This window comes from Salmo salar, chromosome 14, assembly GCF_965601325.2.
Source record: "Salmo salar chromosome 14, fSalSal1, whole genome shotgun sequence".
Taxonomy (NCBI): domain Eukaryota; kingdom Metazoa; phylum Chordata; class Actinopteri; order Salmoniformes; family Salmonidae; genus Salmo; species Salmo salar.
In genome coordinates, this window is record NC_138304.1 from 39,885,272 (window position 1) to 39,909,720 (window position 24,449).

The window sequence follows — 24,449 nt, forward strand, 5'->3', positions numbered from 1 at the left end:
GAGCGTGTGAGCGTGTGAGCGTGTGTGTGGGTGTGAGCGTGTGTGTGGGTGTGTGGGTGTGAGCGTGTGTGCGGGTGTGAGCGTGTGTGTGGGTGTGAGCATGTGTGCGGGTGTGAGCGTGTGTGTGGGTGTGTGCATGTGTGTGGGTGTGTGCGTGTGAACGTGTGTGTGGGTGTGAGCGTGTGTGCGGGTGTGAGCGTGTGTGTGGGTGTGAGCGTGTTTGTGGGTGTGAGCGTGTGAGCGTGTGTGTGGGTGTGAGTGTGTGTGTAGGTGTGAGCGTGTGTGCGGGTGTGAGCGTGTGTGTGGGTGTGAGCGTGTGTGCGGATGTGTGTGGGTGTGAGCGTGTGAGCGTGTGTGTGGGTGTGAGCGTGTGTGTGGGTGTGAGCGTGTGTGTGGGTGTAAGCGTGTGAGCGTGTGTGTGGGTGTGAGCGTGTGTGTGGGTGTGAGCATGTGAGCGTGTGTGTGGGTGTGAGTGTGTGTGTGGGTGTGAGCGTGTGAGCGTGTGTGAGCGTGTGTGTGGGTGTGAGCGTGTGTGTGGGTGTGTGGGTGTGTGTGGGTGTGAGCGTGTGTGTGGGTGTGAGCGTGTGAGCATGTGTGTGGGTGTGAGCGTGTGTGTGGGTGTGTGGGTGTGAGCGTGTGTGCGGGTGTGAGCGTGTGTGTGGGTGTGAGCGTGTGTGTGGGTGTGAGCGTGTGAGCATGTGTGTGGGTGTGAGCGTGTGAGCGTGTGTGTGGGTGTGAGCGTGTGTGCGGGTGTGAGGGTGTGTGTGGGTGTGAGCGTGTGAGCGTGTGTGTGGGTGTGAGCGTGTGTGCGGGTGTGAGCGTGTTAGCGTGTGTGTGGGTGTGAGCGTGTGTGCGGGTGTGAGCGTGTGTGTGGGTGTGAGTGTGTGAGCGTTTGTGTGGGTGTGAGCGTGTGAGCGTGGGTGTGGGTGTGAGCGTGTTTGTGGGTGTGAGCGTGTGTTCGGATGTGAGCGTGTGTGTGGGTGTGAGCGTGTGTGCGGGTGTGAGCGTGTGTGTGGGTGTGAGCATGTGTGCGGGTGTGAGCGTGTGTGTGGGTGTGAGCATGTGTGTGGGTGTGAGCGTGTGAACGTGTGTGTGGGTGTGAGCGTGTGTGCGGGTGTGAGCGTGTGTGTGGGTGTGAGCGTGTGTGTGGGTGTGAGCGTGTGAGCGTGTGTGTGGGTGTGAGTGTGTGTGTGGGTGTGAGCGTGTGTGCGGGTGTGAGCGTGTGTGTGAGTGTGAGTGTGTGTGCGGATGTGTGTGGGTGTGTGGGTGTGTGTGGGTGTGAGCGTGTGTGTGGGTGTGAGCGTGTGAGCGTGTGAGCGTGTGTGTGGGTGTGAGCGTGTGTGTGGGTGTAAGCGTGTGAGCGAGTGTGTGGGTGTCAGCGTGTGTGTGGGTGTGAGCGTGTGAGCGTGTGTGTGGGTGTGAGTGTGTGTGTGGGTGTGAGCGTGTGTGTGGTGTGAGCGTGTGTGTGGGTGTGAGCGTGTGTGTGGGTGTGTGGGTGTGTGTGGGTGTGTGTGGGTGTGAGCGTGTGTGTGGGTGTGAGCGTGTGAGCATGTGTGTGGGTGTGAGCGTGTGTGTGGGTGTGTGGGTGTGTGCGTGTGAGCGGGTGTGAGCATGTGTGTGTGGGTGTGAGCGTGTGTGCGGGTGTGAGCGTGTGTGTGGGTGTGAGCGTGTGAGCATGTGTGTGGGTGTGAGCGTGTGAGTGTGTGTGTGGGTGTGAGCGTGTGTGTGGGTGTGAGCGTGTGAGCGTGTGTGTGGGTGTGAGTGTGTGAGCGTTTGTGTGGGTGTGAGCGTGTGAGCGTGGGTGTGGGTGTGAGCGTGTTTGTGGGTGTGAGCGTGTGTTCGGATGTGAGCGTGTGTGTGGGTGTGAGCGTGTGTGCGGGTGTGAGCGTGTGTGTGGGTGTGAGCATGTGTGCGGGTGTGAGCGTGTGTGTGGGTGTGAGCATGTGTGTGGGTGTGAGCGTTTGAGCGTGTGTGCGGGTGTGAGTGTGTGTGTGGGTGTGAGCGTGTGTGTGGGTGTGAGCGTGTGAGCGTGTGTGTGGGTGTGAGTGTGTGTGTGGGTGTGAGCGTGTGAGCGTGTGTGTGGGTGTGAGCGTGTGTGCGGATGTGTGTGGGTGTGAGCGTGTGAGCGTGTGTGTGGGTGTGAGCGTGTGTGTGGGTGTGAGCGTGTGTGTGTGTGTAAGCGTGTGAGCGTGTGTGTGGGTGTGAGCGTGTGTGTGGGTGTGAGCGTGTGAGCGTGTGTGTGGGTGTGAGCGTGTGTGTGGGTGTGAGCGTGTGAGCGTGTGTGTGGGTGTGAGCGTGTGTGTGGGTGTGAGCGTGTGAGCGTGTGTGTGGGTGTGAGCGTGTGTGGGTGTGTGTGTGTGTGGGTGTGAGCGTGTGTGTGGGTGTGAGCGTGTGAGCGTGTGTGTGGGTGTGAGCGTGTGTGTGGGTGTGAGCGTGTGAGCGTGTGTGTGGGTGTGAGCGTGTGTGTGGGTGTGAGCGTGTGAGCGTGTGTGTGGGTGTGAGCGTGTGTGTGGGTGTGAGCGTGTGTGTGGGTGTGAGCGTGTGTGTGGGTGTGAGCGTGTGAGCGTGTGTGTGGGTGTGAGCGTGTGTGCGGGTGTGAGCGTGTGTGTGGGTGTGAGCGTGTGTGCGGGTGTGAGCGTGTGTGTGGGTGTGAGCGTGTGAGCGTGTGTGTGGGTGTGAGCGTGTGAGCGTGTGTGTGGGTGTGAGCGTGTGTGCGGGTGTGAGCGTGTGTGTGGGTGTGAGCGTGTGGGTGTGTGTGGGTGTGAGCGTGTGTGTGGGTGTGAGCTTGTGAGCGTGTGTGTGGGTGTGAGCGTGTGTGCGGGTGTGAGCGTGTGTGTGGGTGTGAGCGTGTGAGCGTGTGTGTGGGTGTGAGCGTGTGAGCGTGTGTGTGGGTGTGAGCGTGTGTGTGGGTGTGAGCGTGTGTGTGGGTGTGAGCGTGTGTGGGGTGAGCGTGTGTGTGGGTGTGAGCGTGTGGGTGTGCGGGTGTGAGCGTGTGAGCGTGTGTGTGGGTGTGAGCGTGTGTGGGGTGTGAGCGTGTGTGTGGGTGTGAGCGTGTGAGCGTTTGTGTGGGTGTGAGCGTGTGTTGGGTGTGAGCGTGTGTGTGGGTGTGAGCGTGTGTGTGGGTGTGAGCGTGTGTGTGGGTGTGAGCGTGTGAGCGTGTGTGTGGGTGTGAGCGTGTGTGCGGGTGTGAGCGTGTGAGCGTGTGTGTGGGTGTGAGCGTGTGTGTGGGTGTGAGCGTGTGAGCGTGTGTGTGGGTGTGAGCGTGTGTGTGGGTGTGAGCGTGTGTGCGGGTGTGAGCGTGTGTGTGGGTGTGAGCGTGTGTGGGGTGTGGTGTGTGAGCGTGTGTGTGGGTGTGAGCGTGTGTGTGGGTGTGAGCGTGTGGGTGTGAGCGTGTGTGTGGGTGTGAGCGTGTGTGTGGGTGTGAGCGTGTGAGCGTGTGGGGTGTGAGCGTGTGAGCGTGTGTGTGGGTGTGAGCGTGTGTGTGGGTGTGAGCGTGTGTGTGGGTGTGAGCGTGTGTGTGGGTGTGAGCGTGTGTGTGGGTGTGAGCGTGTGTGTGGGTGTGAGCGTGTGTGTGGGTGTGAGCGTGTGTGGGTGTGAGCGTGTGAGCGTGTGTGTGGGTGTGAGCGTGTGTGTGGGTGTGAGCGTGTGAGCGTGTGTGTGGGTGTGAGCGTGTGTGTGGGTGTGAGCGTGTGTGGGTGTGAGCGTGTGAGCGTGTGTGTGGGTGTGAGCGTGTGTGTGGTGTGAGCGTGTGTGTGGGTGTGAGCGTGTGTGTGGGTGTGAGCGTGTGTGTGGGTGTGAGCGTGTGTGTGGGTGTGAGCGTGTGAGCGTGTGTGTGGGTGTGAGCGTGTGTGTGGGTGTGAGCGTGTGTGTGGGTGTGAGCGTGTGTGTGGGTGTGAGCGTGTGTGTGGGTGTGAGCGTGTGAGCGTGTGTGTGGGTGTGAGCGTGTGTGTGGGTGTGAGCGTGTGAGCGTGTGTGTGGGTGTGAGCGTGTGTGTGGGTGTGAGCGTGTGTGTGGGTGTGAGCGTGTGTGTGGGTGTGAGCGTGTGTGTGGGTGTGAGCGTGTGTGTGGGTGTGAGCGTGTGAGCGTGTGTGTGGGTGTGAGCGTGTGTGTGGGTGTGAGCGTGTGTGTGGGTGTGAGCGTGTGTGTGGGTGTGAGCGTGTGTGTGGGTGTGAGCGTGTGAGCGTGTGTGTGGGTGTGAGCGTGTGTGTGGGTGTGAGCGTGTGTGTGGGTGTGAGCGTGTGTGTGGGTGTGAGCGTGTGAGCGTGTGTGTGAGCGTGTGTGTGGGTGTGAGCGTGTGTGTGGGTGTGAGCGTGTGTGTGGGTGTGAGCGTGTGTGGGTGTGAGCGTGTGAGCGTGTGTGTGGGTGTGAGCGTGTGTGTGGGTGTGAGCGTGTGAGCGTGTGTGTGGGTGTGAGCGTGTGTGTGGGTGTGAGCGTGTGAGCGTGTGTGTGGGTGTGAGCGTGTGTGTGGGTGTGAGCGTGTGAGCGTGTGTGTGGGTGTGAGCGTGTGTGTGGGTGTGAGCGTGTGTGTGGGTGTGAGCGTGTGTGTGGGTGTGAGCGTGTGTGTGGGTGTGAGCGTGTGTGTGGGTGTGAGCGTGTGTGTGGGTGTGAGCGTGTGAGCGTGTGTGTGGGTGTGAGCGTGTGTGTGGGTGTGAGCGTGTGTGCGGGTGTGAGCGTGTGTGTGGGTGTGAGCGTGTGTGTGGGTGTGAGCGTGTGTGTGGGTGTGAGCGTGTGAGCGTGTGTGTGGGTGTGAGCGTGTGAGCGTGTGTGTGGGTGTGAGCGTGTGTGTGGGTGTGAGCGTGTGTGTGGGTGTGAGCGTGTGAGCGTGTGTGTGGGTGTGAGCGTGTGGTGGGTGTGGGTGTGAGCGTGTGTGTGGGTGTGAGCGTGTGTGTGGGTGTGAGGTGTGTGTGGGTGTGAGCGTGTGAGCGTGTGTGTGGGTGTGAGCGTGTGTGTGGGTGTGAGCGTGTGTGTGGGTGTGAGCGTGTGTGTGGGTGTGAGCGTGTGTGTGGGTGTGAGCGTGTGTGTGGGTGTGAGGGTGTGGGTGTGGCGGTGTGGGTGTGAGCGTGTGTGTGGGTGTGAGCGTGTGTGTGGGTGTGAGCGTGTGAGCGTGTGTGTGGGTGTGAGCGTGTGTGTGGGTGTGAGCGTGTGTGTGGGTGTGAGCGTGTGTGTGGGTGTGAGCGTGTGTGGGTGTGAGCGTGTGTGGGGTGTGTGGGTGTGAGCGTGTGTGTGGGTGTGAGCGTGTGTGTGGGTGTGAGCGTGTGTGTGGGTGTGAGCGTGTGAGCGTGTGTGTGGGTGTGAGCGTGTGTGTGGGTGTGAGCGTGTGTGTGGGTGTGAGCGTGTGTGTGGTGTGTGTGGGTGTGAGCGTGTGTGTGGGTGTGAGCGTGTGTGTGGGTGTGAGCGGGTGTGAGCGTGTGTGTGGGTGTGAGCGTGTGTGTGGGTGTGAGCGTGTGTGTGGGTGTGTGGGTGTGAGCGTGTGTGTGGGTGTGAGCGTGTGTGTGGGTGTGAGCGTGTGTGTGGGTGTGAGCGTGTGTGTGGGTGTGAGCGTGTGTGTGGGTGTGAGCGTGTGTGTGGGTGTGAGCGTGTGTGTGGGTGTGAGCGTGTGTGTGGGTGTGAGCGTGTGTGTGGGTGTGAGCGTGTGTGTGGGTGTGAGCGTGTGTGTGGGTGTGAGCGTGTGTGTGGGTGTGAGCGTGTGTGTGGGTGTGAGCGTGTGAGCGTGTGTGTGGGTGTGAGCGTGTGTGTGGGTGTGAGCGTGTGTGTGGGTGTGAGCGTGTGGTGGGTGTGGGTGTGAGCGTGTGTGTGGGTGTGTGTGGGTGTGAGCGTGTGAGCGTGTGTGTGGGTGTGAGCGTGTGTGTGGGTGTGAGCGTGTGTGTGGGTGTGAGCGTGTGTGTGGGTGTGAGCGTGTGAGCGTGTGTGTGGGTGTGAGCGTGTGTGTGGGTGTGAGCGTGTGGGTGTGTGTGGGTGTGAGCGTGTGTGTGGGTGTGAGCGTGTGTGTGGGTGTGAGCGTGTGAGCGTGTGTGTGGGTGTGAGCGTGTGTGTGGGTGTGAGCGTGTGAGCGTGTGTGTGGGTGTGAGCGTGTGTGTGGGTGTGAGCGTGTGTGTGGGTGTGAGCGTGTGTGTGGGTGTGAGCGTGTGTGTGGGTGTGAGCGTGTGTGTGGGTGTAAGTGTGTGTGTGGGTGTGAGCGTGTAAGTGGTGTGCGGTGGTGGGTGTGAGCGTGTGTGTGGGTGTAGTGTGTGTGTGGGTGTGAGCGTGTAGGTGTGTGTGGGTGTGAGCGTGTGTGTGGGTGTAAGTGTGTGTGTGGGTGTGAGCGTGTGTGTGGGTGTAGGTGTGTGGGTGTGAGCGTGTGTGTGGGTGTGAGCGTGTGTGTGGGTGTGAGCGTGTGTGTGTGTGGGTGTGAGCGTGTGTGTGGGTGTGAGCGTGTGTGTGGGTGTGAGCGTGTGTGTGGGTGTGAGCGTGTGTGTGGGTGTGAGCGTGTGTGTGGGTGTGAGCGTGTGAGCGTGTGTGTGGGTGTGAGCGTGTGTGTGGGTGTGAGCGTGTGTGTGGGTGTAAGTGTGTGTGTGGGTGTACGTGTGTGTGGGTGTGAGCGTGTGAGCGTGTGTGTGGGTGTGAGCGTGTGTGTGGGTGTAGTGTGTGTGTGGGTGTGAGCGTGTGTGTGGGTGTGAGCGTGTGTGGGGTGTGAGCGTGTGGTGGGTGTAAGTGTGTGTGGGTGTGAGCGTGTGTGTGTGTGAGCGGTGTGTGGGTGTAGCGTGTGTGTGTGGGTGTGAGCGTGTGTGTGGGTGTGAGCGTGTGAGCGTGTGTGTGGGTGTGAGCGTGTGTGTGGGTGTGAGCGTGTGTGTGGGTGTGAGCGTGTGTGTGGGTGTGAGCGTGTGTGCGGGTGTGAGCGTGTGTGTGGGTGTGAGCGTGTGTGGTGTGGTGTGAGCGTGTGTGTGGGTGTGAGCGTGTGTGTGGGTGTGAGCGTGTGTGCGTGTGTGTGGGGGTGAGCGTGTGAGCGTGTGTGTGGGTGTGAGCGTGTGTGTGGGTGTGAGCGTGTGTGTGGGTGTGAGCGTGTGTGTGGGTGTGAGCGTGTGAGCGTGTGTGTGGGTGTGAGCGTGTGTGTGGGTGTGAGCGTGTGTGTGGGTGTGAGCGTGTGTGTGGGTGTGAGCGTGTGAGCGTGTGTGTGGGTGTGAGCGTGTGAGCGTGTGTGTGGGTGTGAGCGTGTGTGTGGGTGTGAGCGTGTGTGTGGGTGTGAGCGTGTGAGCGTGTGTGTGGGTGTGAGCGTGTGTGTGGGTGTGAGCGTGTGTGTGGGTGTGAGCGTGTGTGTGGGTGTGAGCGTGTGTGTGGGTGTGAGCGTGTGAGCGTGTGTGTGGGTGTGAGCGGTGTGGGTGTGAGTGTGTGTGTGGGTGTGAGCGTGTGTGTGGGTGTGAGCGTGTGTCGGGTGTGAGCGTGTGTGTGGGTGTGAGCGTGTGTTGGGTGTGAGCGTGAGCGTGTGTGTGGGTGTGAGCGTGTGTGGAGGTGTGTGGGTGTGAGCGTGTGTGTGGGTGTGAGGTGTGAGCGTGTGTGTGGTGTGGGTGTGGCGTGTGAGCGTGTGTGTGGGTGTGAGCGTGTGTGTGGGTGTGAGCATGTGAGCGTGTGTGTGGGTGTGAGCGTTTGAGCGTGAGTGTGGGTGTGAGCGTGTGTGTGGGTGTGAGCGTGTGTGGGTGTGAGCGTGTGAGCGTGTGTGCGGGTGTGAGCGTGTGTGTGGGTGTTAGTGTGTGAGCGTGTGTCTGGGGGTGAGCGTGTGAGCGTGTGTGTGGGTGTGAGCGTGTGTGTGGGTGTGTGTGGGTGTGAGCGTGTGTGTGGGTGTAAGTGTGTGTGTGGGTGTGAGCGTGTAAGTGTGTGTGAGCGTGTGTGTGGGTGTAAGTGTTTGTGTGGGTGTGAGCGGGTGTGAGCGTGTGTGTGGGTGTAAGTGTGTGTGTGGTTGTGAGCGTGTGAGCGTGTGTGTGGGTGTGAGCGTGTGTGTGGGTGTAAGCGTGTGTGTGGGTGTGAGCGGGTGTGTGGGTGTGAGCGTGTGTGTGGGTGTGAGCGTGTGTGGTTGTGAGCGTGTGTGTTGGTGTGAGCGTGTGTGTGGGTGTAAGTGTGTCTGTGGGTGTGAGCGTGTGTGTGGGTGTAAGTGTGTGTAAGTGTGTGCGTGGGTGTGAGCGTGTGAGCATGTGTGTGGGTGTGAGCTTGTGTGTGGGTGTGAGCGTGTGTGCGGGTGTGAGCGTGTGTGTGGGTGTAAGTGTGTCTGTGGGTGTGAGCGTGTGAGCGTGTGTGTGGGTGTGAGCGTGTGTGGGTGTAAGTGTGTGTGTGGGTGTGAGCGTGTGTGGGTGTGAGCGTGTGTGCGGGTGTGAGCGTGTGTGTGGGTGTAAGTGTGTTATAGGGTGTGAGCGTGTCAGTGTGTGTGTGGGTGTGAGCGTGTGTGAGAGTGTGTGTGGGTGTGAGCGTGTATGTGGGTGTAAGTGTGTGTGAGCTTGTTTGTGGGTGTAAGTGTGTGTGTGGGTGTGAGCGTGTGTGTGGGTGTGAGCGTGTGTGTGGGTGTGAGCGTGTGTGGTTGTGAGCGTGTGTGTTGGTGTGAGCGTGTGTGTGGGTGTAAGTGTGTGTGAGTGTGTGTGTGGGTGTGAGCGTGTTTGTGTGGGTGTGAGCGTGTTTGTGGGTGTGAGCATGTATGCGGGTGTGTGGGTGTGAGCGTGTGTGTGGGTGTGAGCGTGTGAGCGTGTGTGTGGGTGTGTGGGTGTGAACATGTGAGCGTGTGTGTGGGTGTGAGCGTGTGAGCGTGTTTTTGGATGTGAGCGTGTGTGTGGGTGTAAGTGTGTGTGTGGGTGTGAGCGTGTGAGCATGTGTGTGGGTGTGAGCGTGTGTGTGGGTGTGAGCGTGTGTGCGGGTGTGAGCGTGTGTGCGTGTGTGTGGGTGTGTGGGTGTGAGCGTGGGTGTGAGTGTGTGTGCGGGTGTGAGCGTGTGTGTGGGTGTAAATGTGTGTGTGGGTGTGAGCGTGTAAGTGTGTGTGTGGGTGTGAGCGTGTGTGAGCGTGTGTGTGTGTGTGAGCGTGTGTGTGGGTGTAAGTGTGTGTGAGCATGTGTGTTGGTGTAAGTGTGTGTGTGGGTGTGAGCGTGTGTGTGGGTGTGAGTGTGTGTGGGTGTGAGTTTGTGTGTGTGTGTGAGCATGTGTGTGGGTGTAAGTGTGTGTGAGCGTGTGTGTGGGTGTGAGCGTGTTTGTGTGGGTGTGAACGTGTGTGTGGGTGTGAGCGGGTGTGTGGGTGTGAGCGTGTGTGTGGGTGTGAGCGTGTGAGCGTGTGTGTGGGTGTGAGCATGTGAGCGGGTGTGAGCGTGTGGGTGTGTGTGGGTGTGAGCGTGTGTGTGGGTGTGAGCGTGTGTGCGGTGTGAGTGTGTGAGCGTGTGTGTGGGTGTGTTGGTGTGAGCATGTGTGTGGGTGTGAGCGTGTGTTTGGGTGGGAGCGTGTGTTTGGGTGTGAGCGTGTGAGCGTGTGTGTGGGTGTGTGGGTGTGAGCGTGTTTGTGGTTGTGAGCGTGTGTGTGGGTGTGAGCGTGTGTGCGGGTGTGAGCGTGTGTGTGGGTGTGAGCGTGTGTGTGGGTGTGAGCATGTGTGTGGGTGTGAGCGTGTGTTTGGTTGTGAGCGTGTGAGCGTGTGTGTGGGTGTGAGCATGTGAGCGTGTGTGTGGGTGTGTGGGTGTGAGCGTGTGTGTGGGTGTGAGCGTGTGTGTGGGTGTGAGCGGGTGTGTGGGTGTGCTCGTTTGTGTGGGTGTGAGCGTGTGAGCGTGTGTGTGGGTGTGAGCGTGTGAGCGTGTGTGTGGGTGTGAGCGTGTGTGTGGGTGTGTGGGTGTGAGCGTGTGTGTGGGTGTAAGTGTGTGTGTGGGTGTGAGCGTGTGTGTAGGTGTGAGCGTGTGTGCGGGTGTGAGCGTGTGTGTGGGTGTAAGTGTGTTATAGGGTGTGAGCGTGTAAGTGTGTGTGTGGGTGTGAGCGTGTGTGAGCGTGTGTGTGGGTGTGAGCGTGTTTGTGTGGGTGTGAGCATGTTTGTGGGTGTGAGCATGTGTGCGGGTGTGTGGGTGTGAGCGTGTGTGTGGGTGTGAGCGTGTGTGTGGTTGTGAGCGTGTGAGCATGTGTGTGGGTGTGTGGGTGTGAACATGTTAGCATGTGTGTGGGTGTGAGCGTTTGAGCGTGTGTGTGGGTGTGAGCATGTGTGTGGGTGTAAGTGTGTGTGTGGGTGTGAGCATGTGAGCGTGTGTGTGGGTGTGAGCGTGTGTGCGGGTGTGAGCGTGTGTGTGGGTGTAAGTGTGTGTGTGGGTGTGAGCGTGTGAGCGTGTGTGTGGGTGTGAGTGTGTGTGTGGGTGTAAGTGTGTGTGTGGGTGTGTGGGTGTGTGTGGGTGTGAGCGTGTGTGTGGGTGTGCGCGTGTGTGCGGGTGTGAGCGTGTGAGCGTGTGTGTGGGTGTGAGCGTGTGTGCGGGTGTGAGCGTGTGAGCGTGTGTGTGGGTGTGAGCGTGTGAGCGTTTGTGTGGGTGTGAGCGTGTGGTCGGGTGTGAGCGTGTGTGTGGGTGTGAGCGTGTGTTCGGGTGTGAGCGTGTGAGCGTGTGTGTGGGTGTGAGCGTGTGAGCTTGAGTGTGGGTGTGAGCGTGTGTGTGGGTGTGAGCGTGTGTGGGTGTGAGCATGTGAGCGTGTGTGCGGGAGTGAGCGTGTGTGTGGGTGTTAGCGTGTGAGCGTGTGTCTGGGGGTGAGCGTGTGAGCGTGTGTGTGGGTGTGAGCGTGTGTGTGGGTGTGTGGGTGTGTGTGGGTGTGAGAGTGTGTGTGGGTGTAAGTGTGTGTGTGAGCGTGTAAGTGTGTGTGAGCGTGTGTGTGGGTGTAAGTGTGTGTGTGGGTGTGAGCGTGTGGGTGGGTGTGAGCGTGTGTGGGTGTGAGTTTGTGTGTGGGTGTGAGCGTGTGTGTGGGTGTAAGTGTGTGTGAGCGTGTGTGTGGGTGTGAGTGTGTTTGTGTGGGTGTGAGCGTGTTTGTGGGTGTGAGTGTGTGTGTGTGAGCGTGTGAGCGTGTGTGTGGGTCTGAGCGTGTGAGCGTGTGTGTGGGTTTGAGCGTGTGTGTGGGTGTGAGTGTGTGAGCGTGTGTGGGTGTGTGGGTGTGAGCGTGTGAGCGGGTGTGAGCGTGTGTGTGGATGTGAGCGTGTGTGGGTGTGAGCATGTGTGCGGGTGTGTGGGTGTGAGCGTGTGTGTGGGTGTGAGCGTGTGTGTGGGTGTGAGCGTGTGAGCGTGTGTGTGGGTGTGAGAGTGTGTGTGGGTGTGTGGGTGTGAGTGTGTGTGTGGGTGTGAGCGTGTGAGCATGTGTGTGGGTGTGTGTGTGTGAACGTGTGAGCGTGTGTGTGGGTGTGAGCGTGTGAGCGTGTGTGTGGGTGTGAGCTTGTGTGTGGGTGTAAGTGTGTGCGTGGGTGTGAGCGTGTGAGCATGTCTGTGGGTGTGAGCTTGTGTGTGGGTGTGAGCGTGTGTGCGGGTGTGAGCGTGTTTTTGGGTGTAAGTGTGTGTGTGGGTGTGAGCTTGTGAGCTTGTGTGTGGGTGTGAGCGTGTGTGTGGGTGTAAGTGTGTGTGTGGGTGTGAGCGTGTGTGTGGGTGTGAGCGTGTGTGCGGGTGTGAGCGTGTGTGTGGGTGTAAGTGTGTTATAGGGTGTGAGCGTGTACGTGTGTGTCTGGGTGTGAGCGTGTGTGAGAGTGTGTGTGGGTGTGAGCGTGTGTGTGGGTGTAAGTGTGTGTGAGCTTGAGTGTGGGTGTAAGTGTGTGTGTGGGTGTGAGCGTGTGTGTGGGTGTGAGCGTGTGTGGGTGTGAGTTTGTGTGTGGGTGTGAGTTTGTGTGTGGGTGTGAGCGTGTGTGTGGTTGTAAGTGTGTGTGAGTGTGTGTGTGGGTGTGAGCGTGCTTGTGTGGGTGTGAGCGTGTTTGTGGGTGTGAGCATGTGTGCGGGTGTGTGGGTGTGAGCGTGTGTGTGGGTGTGAGCGTGTGTGTGGTTGTGAGCGTGTGAGCGTGTGTGTGGGTGTGAGTGTGTGTGTGGGTGTGTGGGTGTGAGCGTGTGTGTGGGTGTGAGCGTGTGAGCGTGTGTGTGGGTGTGTGGGTGTGAACATGTGAGCGTGTGTGTGGGTGTGAGCGTGTGAGCGTGTGTGTGGGTGTGAGCGTGTGTGTGGGTGTAAGTGTGTGTGTGGGTGTGAGCGTGTGAGCATGTGTGTGGGTGTGAGCGTGTGTGTGGGTGTAAGTGTGTGTGTGGGTGTGAGCGTGTGTGTGGGTGTGAGCGTGTGTGCGGGTGTGAGCGTGTGTGTGGGTGTAAGTGTGTGTGTGGGTGTGAGCGTGTAAGCGTGTGTGTGGGTGTGAGCTTGTGTGTGGGAGTGAGCGTGTGTGCGGTGTGAGTGTGTGAGCGTGTGTGTGGGTGTGTGGGTGTGAGCGTTTGTGTGGGTGGGAGCGTGTGTTTGGGTGTGAGCGTGTGAGCGTGTGTGTGGGTGTGTGGGTGTGAGCGTGTTTGTGGGTGTGAGCGTGTGTGTGGGTGTGAGCGTGTGAGCATATGTGTGGGTGTGAGCGTGTGTGCGGGTGTGAGCGTGTGTGTGGGTGTGAGCGTGTGTGTGGGTGTGAGCATGTGTGTGGGTGTGAGCGTGTGTTTGGGTGTGAGCGTGTGAGCGTGTGTGTGGGTGTGAGCATGTGAGCGTGTGTGTGGGTGTGTGGGTGTGAGCGTGTGTGTGGGTGTGAGCGTGTGTGTGGGTGTGAGCGGGTGTGTGGGTGTGCTCGTGTGTGTGGGTGTGAGCGTGTGAGCGTGTGTGTGGGTGTGACTGTGTGAACGTGTGTGTGGGTGTGAGCGTGTGTGGGTGTGAGCATGTGTGCGGGTGTGTGGGTGTGAGCGTGTGTGTGGGTGTGAGCGTGTGTGTGGGTGTGAGCGTGTGAGCGTGTGTGTGGGTGTGAGCGTGTGTGGGTGTGAGCATGTGTGCGGGTGTGTGGGTGTGAGCGTGTGTGTGGGTGTGAGCGTGTGTGTGGGTGTGAGCGTGTGAGCGTGTGTGTGGGTGTGAGCGTGTGTGTGGGTGTGTGGGTGTGAGCGTGTATGTGGGTGTGAGCGTGTGAGCGTGTGTGTGGGTGTGAGCGTGTGAGCGTGTGTGTGGGTGTGTGGGTGTGAACATGTGAGCGTGTGTGTGGGTGTGAGCGTGTGAGCGTGTGTGTGGGTGTGAGCGTGTGTGTGGGTGTAAGTGTGTGTGTGGGTGTGAGCGTGTGAGCATGTGTGTGGGTGTGAGCGTGTGTGTGGGTGTAAGTGTGTGTGTGGGTGTGAGCGTGTGTGTGGGTGTGAGCGTGTGTGCGGGTGTGAGCGTGTGTGTGGGTGTAAGTGTGTGTGTGGGTGTGAGCGTGTAAGCGTGTGTGTGGGTGTGAGCTTGTGTGTGGGAGTGAGCGTGTGTGCGGTGTGAGTGTGTGAGCGTGTGTGTGGGTGTGTGGGTGTGAGCGTTTGTGTGGGTGGGAGCGTGTGTTTGGGTGTGAGCGTGTGAGCGTGTGTGTGGGTGTGTGGGTGTGAGCGTGTTTGTGGGTGTGAGCGTGTGTGTGGGTGTGAGCGTGTGAGCATATGTGTGGGTGTGAGCGTGTGTGCGGGTGTGAGCGTGTGTGTGGGTGTGAGCGTGTGTGTGGGTGTGAGCATGTGTGTGGGTGTGAGCGTGTGTTTGGGTGTGAGCGTGTGAGCGTGTGTGTGGGTGTGAGCATGTGAGCGTGTGTGTGGGTGTGTGGGTGTGAGCGTGTGTGTGGGTGTGAGCGTGTGTGTGGGTGTGAGCGGGTGTGTGGGTGTGCTCGTGTGTGTGGGTGTGAGCGTGTGAGCGTGTGTGTGGGTGTGACTGTGTGAACGTGTGTGTGGGTGTGAGCGTGTGTGGGTGTGAGCATGTGTGCGGGTGTGTGGGTGTGAGCGTGTGTGTGGGTGTGAGCGTGTGTGTGGGTGTGAGCGTGTGAGCGTGTGTGTGGGTGTGAGCGTGTGTGGGTGTGAGCATGTGTGCGGGTGTGTGGGTGTGAGCGTGTGTGTGGGTGTGAGCGTGTGTGTGGGTGTGAGCGTGTGAGCGTGTGTGTGGGTGTGAGCGTGTGTGTGGGTGTGTGGGTGTGAGCGTGTATGTGGGTGTGAGCGTGTGAGCGTGTGTGTGGGTGTGTGGGTGTGAACGTGTGAGCGTGTGTGTGGTTGTGAGCGTGTGAGCGTGTGTGTGGGTGTGAGTGTGTGTGTGGGTGTAAGTGTGAGCGTGTGTGTGGGTGTGAGCGTGTGTGCGGGTGTGAGCGTGTGTGTGGGTGTAAGTGTGTGTGTGGGTGTGAGCCTGTGAGCGTGTGAGCTTGTGTGTGGGTGTGAGCGTGTGTGTGGGTGTTAGTGTGTGTGTGGGTGTGAGCGTGTGTGTGGGTGTGAGCGTGTGTGCGGGTGTGAGCGTGTGTGTGGGTGTAAGTGTGTTATAGGGTGTGAGCGTGTAAGTGTGTGTGTGGGTGTGAGCGTGTGAGCGTGTGTGTGGGTGTGAGCGTGTGTGAGCGTGTGAGCGTGTGTGTGGGTGTGAGCGTTTGAGCGTGTGAGCGTGTGTGAGCGTGTGTGTGGGTGTGAGCGTGTGTGAGCGTGTGTGTGTGTGTGTGGGTGTGAGCGTGTGTGAGCGTGTGAGCGTGTGTGTGGGTGTGAGCGTGTGTGAGCGTGTGAGCGTGTGTGGGTGTGAGCGTGTGTGAGCGTGTGAGCGTGTGTGAGCGTGTGTGTGGGTGTGAGCGTGTGTGAGCGTGTGAGCATGTGTGTGGGTGTGAGCGTGTGTGAGCGTGTGAGCGTGTGTGTGGGTGTGAGCATGTGTGAGCGTGTGAGCGTGTGTGTGGGTGTGAGCGTGTGTGCGTGTGTGTGGGTGTAAGTGTGTGTGTGGGTGTGAGCGTGTGTGAGCGTGCATTCTTGTGTTCACCGTTAGATGGATTCTCAGAGAAAGTGATAGAGGACACGGAGCAAGGACGAGCATAGCAGTGAAAAAAGCAACAGATGCATGAGGAGAGAGAGAGAGAGATGAAAAATGGAAGAACAGAAAGAAAAGCAATAGAGAGAGTGATGACAGGATTAGACAGAGATGGAGTGAGAGAGAAAATGAAGAGATAAAGAGAGGAATGGAGAAGCAACATAGGGATTGATGGAAAGACAGCGAAAGATGGATGGGGCGAGAAGGATGGGTGAATCCATACATGGATCAGACAGATGTATGAAAGAGAGGTGTATGGAAGCTTTTACAGAACCAGTGAGGAAGCTGCGACACACACACACATTAACTATCTCTGACAAGAATTTACAATCGACGTCATGGGGACTAGTCTGAAGATCCTACACCTAATAGCCCCTGCCTCAAGTACAAGGGTGTACAGTGTGTCAAAACAAAAGTACAACACAAATCCCACATCACTATAATAATAATATTAATCACACAATAAATGTGACAGATCTCTTTAACATTAGGAGTCCACTCGGTTTCCCTCATAATGGAAGTAATGCGCGCCACACACACACACACACACACACACACACACACACACACACACACACACACACACACACACACACACACACACACACACACACACACACACACACACACACACACACACACACACACACACACACACACACACCAGGGGTGTAATACGCCTTTGGGCAGAAGCTATTCACTGTGACAGCTTTCTTTTTATATGCAAAGGACCAGTAATATGATTCTGATGACCAATAACAGCCCTCGGACAGAAACACGACTGCTGATTTAACAGACCTCTAGCTGATGCCTCTTTTTTTCTCACTGCTACCAATCCAAAACACACACAGTCTGTTTGTGTGTGTAGTGTTGGTTTCAGACAGTGTCTGTGGCTGGCTCCCTTCAGGGCTCACAGATGTTGGAAAGCCATTATCTGAGTCAAATCAAATCAAACCAAATGTATTTATATAGCCCTTCTTACATCAGCTGATATCTCAAAGTGCTGTACAGAAACCCAGCCTAAAACCCCAAACAGCAAGCAATGCAGGTGTAGAAGCACGGTGGCTAGGAAAAACTCCCTAGAAAGGCCAAAACCTAGGAAGAAACCTAGAGAGGAACCAGGCTATGAGGGGTGGCCAGTGCTCTTCTGGCTGTGCCGGGTGGAGATTATAACAGCACATGGCCTAGATGTTCAAATGTTCATAAATGACCAGCATTGTCAAATAATAATAATCATAGTAGTTGTCGAGGGTGCAACAAGTCAGTAACACAAGAGTAAGTGTCAGTTGGCTTTTTCATAGCCGATCTTTGAGAGTATCTCTACCGCTCCTGCTGTCTCTAGAGAGTTAAAAACAGCAGGTCTGGGACAGGTAGCACGTCCGGTGAATAGGTCAGGGTTCCAGCAGGTCTGGGACAACAGGTCTGGGACAGGTAGCACGTCCGGTGAACAGGTCAGGGTTCCATAGCTGCAGGCAGAACAGTTGGAACTGGAGCAGCAGCATGGCCAGGTGAACTGGGGACAGCAAGGAGTCATCAAGCCAGGTAGTCCTGAGGCATGGTCCTAGGGCTCAGGTCCTCCGAGAGAGAGAAAGAAAGAAGGAGAAAGAGAGAATGAGAGAGAGCATATTTAAATTCACACAGGACACCGGAAAAGACAAGAGAAATACTCCAGATGTGACAGACTGACCCTAGCCCCCCGACACATAAACTACTGCAGCATAAATACTGGAGGCTGAGACAGGAGGGGTCAGGAGACACTGTGGCCCCATCCGATGAAACCCCCGGACAGGGCCAAACAGGTAGGATATAACCCCACCCACTTTGCCAAAGCACAGCCTCCACACCACTGGAGGGATATCTCCAACCACCAACTTACCATCCCGGGACAAGGCAGAGTATAGCCCACAAAGATCTCTGCCACGGCACAGCCCAAGGAGGGGCATCAACCCAGACAGGAAGACCACGTCAGTGACTCAACCCACTCAAGTGACGCACCCCTCCCAGGGACGGCATGGAAGAACACCAGTAAGCCAGAGTCCACCAGTCTGACCCCTCCTCTCTCTCTCTTTCTCACACACAGATGATAAATAGTATTGTTTAACATATAAAGTCACACCAAGGTGAGAAGCTAGGCGTCTGTCCTCCAACCCACACCTCAAGCCCCACTCCTTCCCACTAAGAACGCAGTCAGACTGACCACCCTTATTAAAAGGGTTCTTCAGCTGTCCCCATAGGAGAACACTTTTGGAACCATTGAGAGAGAGAGAGAGAGAGAGAGAGAGAGAGAGAGAGAGAGAGAGAGAGAGAGAGAGAGCATCAGAAGTATATTGGAGAGAACCTGGATGTTTGCTGTTCTCTTTGTAGCACAATAAATACTGTTACTCTCGCTGTGGAATTACTCTGCTTCTTATAAAAGGTAGAAAACAAATAAGGGAAACATATTTCAGGTCAGGATATCACAACCCATTGTCCAGGACTCCAGGGGTTTGCCAATTGTATGGACTTTTGACTAAAACAGATGTTCAGATAGAAGCTCATGCCAAACTGTCGCTGTCCACTGCCACATGGTGCTGAACGCCCACATTTCCTACAGGTCTCTCTAACATCCATTTCACCTTCTGAGGGCTGGAGATGTCAGCAGCACACACACACACACACACACACACACACACACACACACACACACACACACACACACACACACACACACACACACACACACACACACACACACACACACACACACACACACACACACACACACACACACACACACACACACACACACACACACACACACACACACACACTGTCCTGTCTCCATAACCTCAGGACTAATTCTTGATGTAAAACAAGTAAATTGTCTTGTAGTCTGTTTATGATGCACATCTGTGACCTTTGAAATGAAATCAGAAAACATGAGTTAGATGGGAACAGTGTCTGTGTGTGTGTGTGTGTCTGTGTATGTGGTTCTGTGGTTCTGTGGGTCTGTGTATGTGTGTCTGTGTGTGTGTCTGTGTGTCTGTGTGACTGTGTGTGTATCACACGTTCTCTCGGGCCCCAGAAGGGACTAGAGACACCAAGGTATCTTTCTCTCCATCCATCCCCCTCTCACTCACTTCCCCATCACTGCAGGGAAGCGAGAGAAGGCATCAGCTGACAGGTAGAGAAAACATTGTCATTCTCCTCCACTCCTCACTAAGATGGAGGAGTTTTCCTCCTCCAGTCTTTTCTAAATGAGAGACTACACATTCCCAGTGAGAGACTGCAAAAGGTAGGATATTTAAGGGATGGATAGAGTGCAGATGGTAGGATGTTTAAGGAATGGATAGAGTGCACATGGTAGAATGTTTAAGGGATGGATAGAGTGCAGATGGTAGGATGTTTAAGGGATGGATAGAGTGCAGATGGTAGAATATTTAAGGGATAGATAGAGTGCAGATGGTAGAATATTTAAGGGATGGATAGAGTGCAGATGGTAGGATGTTTAAGGGATGGAGAGAGTGCAGATGGTAGGATGTTTAAGGGATGGAGAGAGTGTAGACGGTAGGATGTTTAAGGGATGGAGAGAGTGCAGACGATAGGATGTTTAAGGGATGGAGAGAGTGCAGACGGTAAGATGTTTAAGGGATGGAGAATGCAGATTGTAGGATGTTTAAGGGATGGATAGAGTGCAGATGGTAGAATATTTAAGGGATGGAGAGAGTGCAGACGATAGGATGTTTAAGGGATGGAGAGATTGCAGACGGTAGGATGTTTAAGGGATGGAGAGAGTGCAGACGGTAGGATGTTTAAGGGATGGAGAGAGTGCAGACGGTAGGATGTTTAAGGGATGGAGAGAGTGGGATCATCAGGGATCATCAACTAGATTCAACTGCAGGATTTATTTTTTTGAGCGTAATGGTTAGGGGCCCAGAACATAATTACAAATAATTTGTAGACTGCAAAATAAAAATAACTTTTACAGTCTTTTATGTTCAACAATAAATAATTAAATAAAAACTTGTGGGCCGCGGGCCACCAGTAAGGGAATTAGATGTATGATGTCTAAGGGATGGAGAAAGTGGAGATGGTAGAATATCTAGGGATGGGAAGGTACCTAGCTTCTTGGGGCTATGTGGGACGCTAGCGTGCCACCCGTGGTGCACCCTATCAACAGCAGGTGCATTTCAAGAGCGGCAAATTTGAAACCAAATAAATGTCAAAATTCTAATTTTTCAAACATACAACTATCTTACACCCTTTGAAAGATAAACATCTCCTTAATCTAACCACGTTGTCCGATTTCAAAAAGGTTTTACGGCGAAAGCATAAAGTTAGATTATGTTAGGAGAGTACATTGACAATAGCTGTGTGTAATGTTTTGTCAATTCAAAGACAGGCGTCACCAAAACCATAAAACCAGCTAAAATGATGCACTAACCTTTAACAATCTCCATCAGATGACACTCCTAGGACATTATGTTAGACAATAAATGCATTTTAGTTCTATCAAGTTCATATTTATATCCAAAAACAGCGTTTTACTATGGCGTTGATGTTCAGGAAATCGTTTCCCTCCAATAACCAGCAGTCAAGTCAGCACCACAAATTAAATAATTAAAATTAGAAAACATTGGTAAAATATTATATTGTCATTTAAAGAATTATAGATTTACATCTCTTGAACGCAATCAACTTGCCAGATTTAAAAATAACCTTACTGGGAAATCACACTTTGCAATAATCTGAGCACTGCGCCCAGAAAAATACGCTTTGCTATACAGACAAACGGCCATGTTGGAGAGATCTAAAATCGAAAATACTATGTAAATAATCCATTACCTTTGATTCTCTTCATCAGATGTCACTTCCAGGAATCCCAGGTCCATAACGAATGTAGTTTTGTTCAAAAAAGCTCATCATTTATCTCCAAAAAGCTCCGTGTTGTTAGCACATGATCTAAGCCAGCCGGACTTCTCGTCATGAACGAGGGGAAAAAATATATTTACGTTCGTTCAAACATGTCAAACGTTGTATAGCATAAATCATTAGTGCCTTTTTTAACCAGAACATGAATAATATTCAAGGTGGACGAATGCATTCTCTTTTATAACGTATTGGAACGAGGGTACCCAACATGAACTCGCGCGCCAGAGTCTAATCGGCCATCACCGTTCCAAGGCTCTTGTTCGGTCAGATCTCACAGTAAAAGACTCAAAACACTTTGTAAAGGCTGGTGACATCTAGTGGAAGCAATAGGAAGTGCCCAAACATTAATCAACCCATGTGTGTTTCAATGGCATAGGCTTAAAGGTAATTCAACACATCAGGTATCCACTTCCTGTCAGAAAATGTCTCAGGGTTTTGCCTGCCAAATGAGTTCTGTTATACTCACAGACACCATTCAAACAGTTTTAGAAACTTTAGGGTGTTTTCTATACATATATAATAAGTATATGCATATTCTAGTTACTGGGTAGGATTAGTAACCAGATTAAATCGGGTACGTTTTTTTATCCAGCCGTGAAAATACTGCCCCCTAGCCCCAACAGGCTAGACAACCCCAGCTGTGTATCTGTAGACTGTAGCTGAACCAGACTGATGAGAAGGCTTGGATGTTGTACTACTCTGTCATATAGCTTCAGCATCAATAACAGTTGTGCAAAATTGGATGAAGTTGCATGGGGGAAAGGGGGAGGAGTTTACATGTGCTTTTGTGTGTGTTTGTGCGTGTGTGTGTGTGCCTTAGGTGAAGAGAGCTGAGTGATGGGTGGTTCTAGAGGGCAGGTGTGATTGGTAAGGCCATTTGAGTGACAGGTGGATTGGCCATTTAAAACTGCCTCAAGGACAGATAATCTGACAAGTAGTCTGTTAGCTTCAGTCTATGACCACCCTATCCCCTGTATATAGCCTCCACATTGACTCTGTACCAGAACCCACTGTATATAGCCCCGCTATTGTTATTTACTGCTGCTCTTTAATTATTTGTTATTCTTATCTCTTACTTTTTTGTTGTTGTATTTTCTGAAAACTGCATTGTAGGTTAAGGGCTTGTAAGTAAGCATTTCACTGTAAGGTCTACACCTGTTGTATTCGGTGCATGTGACAAATAACATTTGATTTGATTCAGTCAGTGTTGCAAACACTCTCATGGGATAAAGCAGCAGTCACAACCCTGATAGAGAGGTTCACACTGCTGCCAATATGCATATAATGCATTTATAAAGTGTTATGAACAGTTTTGAAGGCTTATTGCACTATGGGGGGATATAAGTGACTATTAATCAGTTTATTAGATGCCTTACACACAGGTGGTCCACACAAAAATGTCACTGAAAGATTTAATGACCTCAGCACTTATGTTATGGTGCTGTGATTCATAGCGCATCGTAAAGAAAATACTGTTTCAGCTAAATGAAGACTTCATATGGAGCTTTGAAATATGGAAGTCTTCAAGTCATAAATCACAACGGTCTAAATTATCTGAGGAAAACTGTTGCCTCTTTCGATCTCCCTCTCTTTCTCTCTCTCTTTCTCCTCTCTTTCTTTCTCCTCTCTCTCTTTCTCCTCTCTCTCTTTCTCCTCTCTCTCTTTCTCCTCTCTCTCTTTCTAGCTCTGTCACGTTCCCTCTCGTCAACTCTTTCTCCTCTCTCTCTTTCTCCTCTCTCTCTTTCTTGCTCTGTCACGTTCCCTCCCGTCAACTCTTTCTCCTCTCTCTGCATTCCTTTTTTAACTCTCTTTCTCTCACCATCTCGTAATGTCTCTCTTTGCTCCTCCAACCTCTAACCATTATTACACAGCCACAGCAGCCATTAGTCTTCTACCACAATAACTTGTTTGTACCCGTCTCTGTCCATGTGTAGCTGTGTGTGTCTATGGAGTGAGTGGTGATAAGAGCTGAGACATTACTGAACGTGTGTTCAGATCTCACACACACACGTCCCCTAATATTTCACGTGAGGTAGAAAGCAGGGCATACATCACTCTGACAGAGGAAGAATAGATAGAGTGGTCCCTCTCTTATCTCCAACCCCACAGTCACTGTCAGAGATGTATAATGTCTCTCTCCTTCTCTCTCCTTCTCTCACTCTGGGCTGAACGTATCTCTACTCACACAGTTTCAACAGAAAGACGTCAGAACAGCATATGTAGCGTTTAGGGTTGGAGGAAAAAAGAAAAAACGATTTCCATATGCAATGTCAGCCTGAGGAGAGAGAGAAAGGGGGATGGGAGGGAGAGAGAGAGAGAGAGAGAGAAAGAAGGAAGGGGACACAGGGGATAGAGGCGACAGAGAGATAGGAAATAGACACATACACACTGAGAAAAGGAGAGCAAGCCAGAAAGCCAGTTGTTCTTGTCATACTACTGATCTCATATCTTCTTCTCTCCTCCACTGCAGTACCTAGGAGAGGAAAGGTTTACTTTTCTTCTCCATTTATACTCAGCCCCAGCTCTGTGTCTGTATGTGTGTCTGTGTGTGTGTGTGTGTGTGTGTGTGTGTGCGTGTGCGTGTGCGTGTGCGTGCGTGCGTGCGTGCGTGCGTGTGTGTGTGTGTTAATGGCTTAATAATGTCCCCTGATAAACAACCAGCTTTAAACTCCCCGGCCATCATACTCAATAAGGGAAATGACTCCCTAATGAAGACAGATACGAAACACACACACACACACACACACACACACACACACACACACACACACACACACACACACACACACACACACACACACACACACACACACACACACACACACACACACCCACCACTTATTGGAATGATTTATGTCTAGTCTGTGGGATTGCTTATACTGACCTGAAAATAGTGGGCTGGACCAATGATAATGTTCCTAACGCTTGGCTTCCTGAAGTGGCCGCATCATAAGCCAGTATCTGTCATTATGTTAAACTGCTGTACATTGGTTGAGCATGGCTCATTGCTCAGGTCACTGGAAAAGAACAATAGTTTTCTCTTGACCTCTTCCTTTCCCCTACCTTTTATAACATAAACAGGTAGAGAGAGATAGGGAAGGGGAGAGAGAAAAAAGGGAATAAAGAGGATGAGAAATAAGGTATGGATAAAGGGCCATATCAAAAAAAATCTTATTCGATTCTTCTTCTTCTTTGATTTTGCACTTGCAAAGACCCTCCTCTGTCCTCCTTCCCTTATTCACCTATTGGTGTCTCCACCCTCTCTCTCTCTCTCTCTCTCTCTCTCTCTCTCTCTCTCTCTCTCTCTCTCTCTCCTTGCCTCTCACAAACACACATGAACACTGACTGCCCCCAACTGTTCTGTAACATACAGGTCATATGAAGGACACACTGTATCTCTCCACTCCCCCCCCCCCCCAACCTGTTCAGCGAGACGTAGGTTACTTGAAGAACAACATATTCACACCCTTACACACACATCCCTCGAGGTGGGTGGTGTGAAAACACGACCAGGACACTGATATGCATTCTCTGCTTGTCTGTTGCGAGTTTGTCTTGTTTGTCAAGCCAACCAGCATTTTTTTGTCTCAGTGCCTGCGGCGCGTCAGTCTCTCTGTTTCTCAGCCTCCTGGTTCAGACCCTTGCCTGTCCCATCTCTGAGCCTGCCTGCCTGACCACTCTGCCCTGACCCTGAGCCTGCCTGCCTGCCGTCCTGTACCTTTACCCCACCTCTGGATTACCGACCTCTGCCTGACCCGCCCCTGAGCCTGCCTGCCGTCCTGTACCTTTACCCCACCTCTGGATTACCGGCCTCTGCCTGACCCGCCCCTGAGCCTGCCTGCCGTCCTGTACCTTTCCCCCACCACTCTGGTTATTGACCCCTACCTGCCTTGACCTGTCGTTTGCCTGCCCTGTTGCCGTAATAAACATTGTTACTCCGACACAGTCTGCATCTGGGTCTTGCCTTCAACCTGATATAGATGTGTTAAATTGCTTAGATCATAAAAAACATTGAGCTACCTTTGTTAATAGATCTTTCCAAGGCTTTTGACACTGTTGACCATTACATTCTTGTTCAAAGGCTGACTGAAATATTCCTAGATTGGGCTTTTTGCAAGTGGTTTGAGAATAATCTGTCAGACAGGACACAATGTGCAATTTCTATATACATATTTTTATAGCTTACAGCACCTGGTATTCTCAGGTGGTCTCCCGTCCAAGTACTAACCAGGCCCAACCCTGCTTAGCTACCAAGATCAGGTGAGATCAGGTGTGTTCTGGGTAGTACGGCCACAAGCATTTCTTTTTTTTACCCCATTTTCTCCCAGAATTAAGATCTTGGCTCATCGCTGTAACTCCCCAATGGGCTCGGGAGAGGTGAAGGTCGAGTCATACGTCCTCCGAAACATGACCCGCCTGCCCGTGCTACTTCTTATCACACTGCTCGATTAACCCGGAAGTCTGCAGCACCAATGTGTAGAAGGAAACACGGTTCGACTGACAACCAAAATCAGCTTTCAGGTGCCCGGCCTGGCCCTCCACCAAACTAAATAAATCCGCTTTAGTTTTAAAGCATCTCATTACTGGAACCACCTACAAAA

At 53.8% G+C, this 24,449-nt stretch overlaps 1 pseudogene; it reads right to left on the bottom strand.

Annotated features, from left to right (window-relative positions):
- Positions 1–24,027: 24,027 nt before the first annotated feature.
- Positions 24,028–24,146, bottom strand: LOC123726917 (uncharacterized; annotated as a pseudogene).
- Between the last annotated feature and the right edge of the window lie 303 nt (positions 24,147–24,449).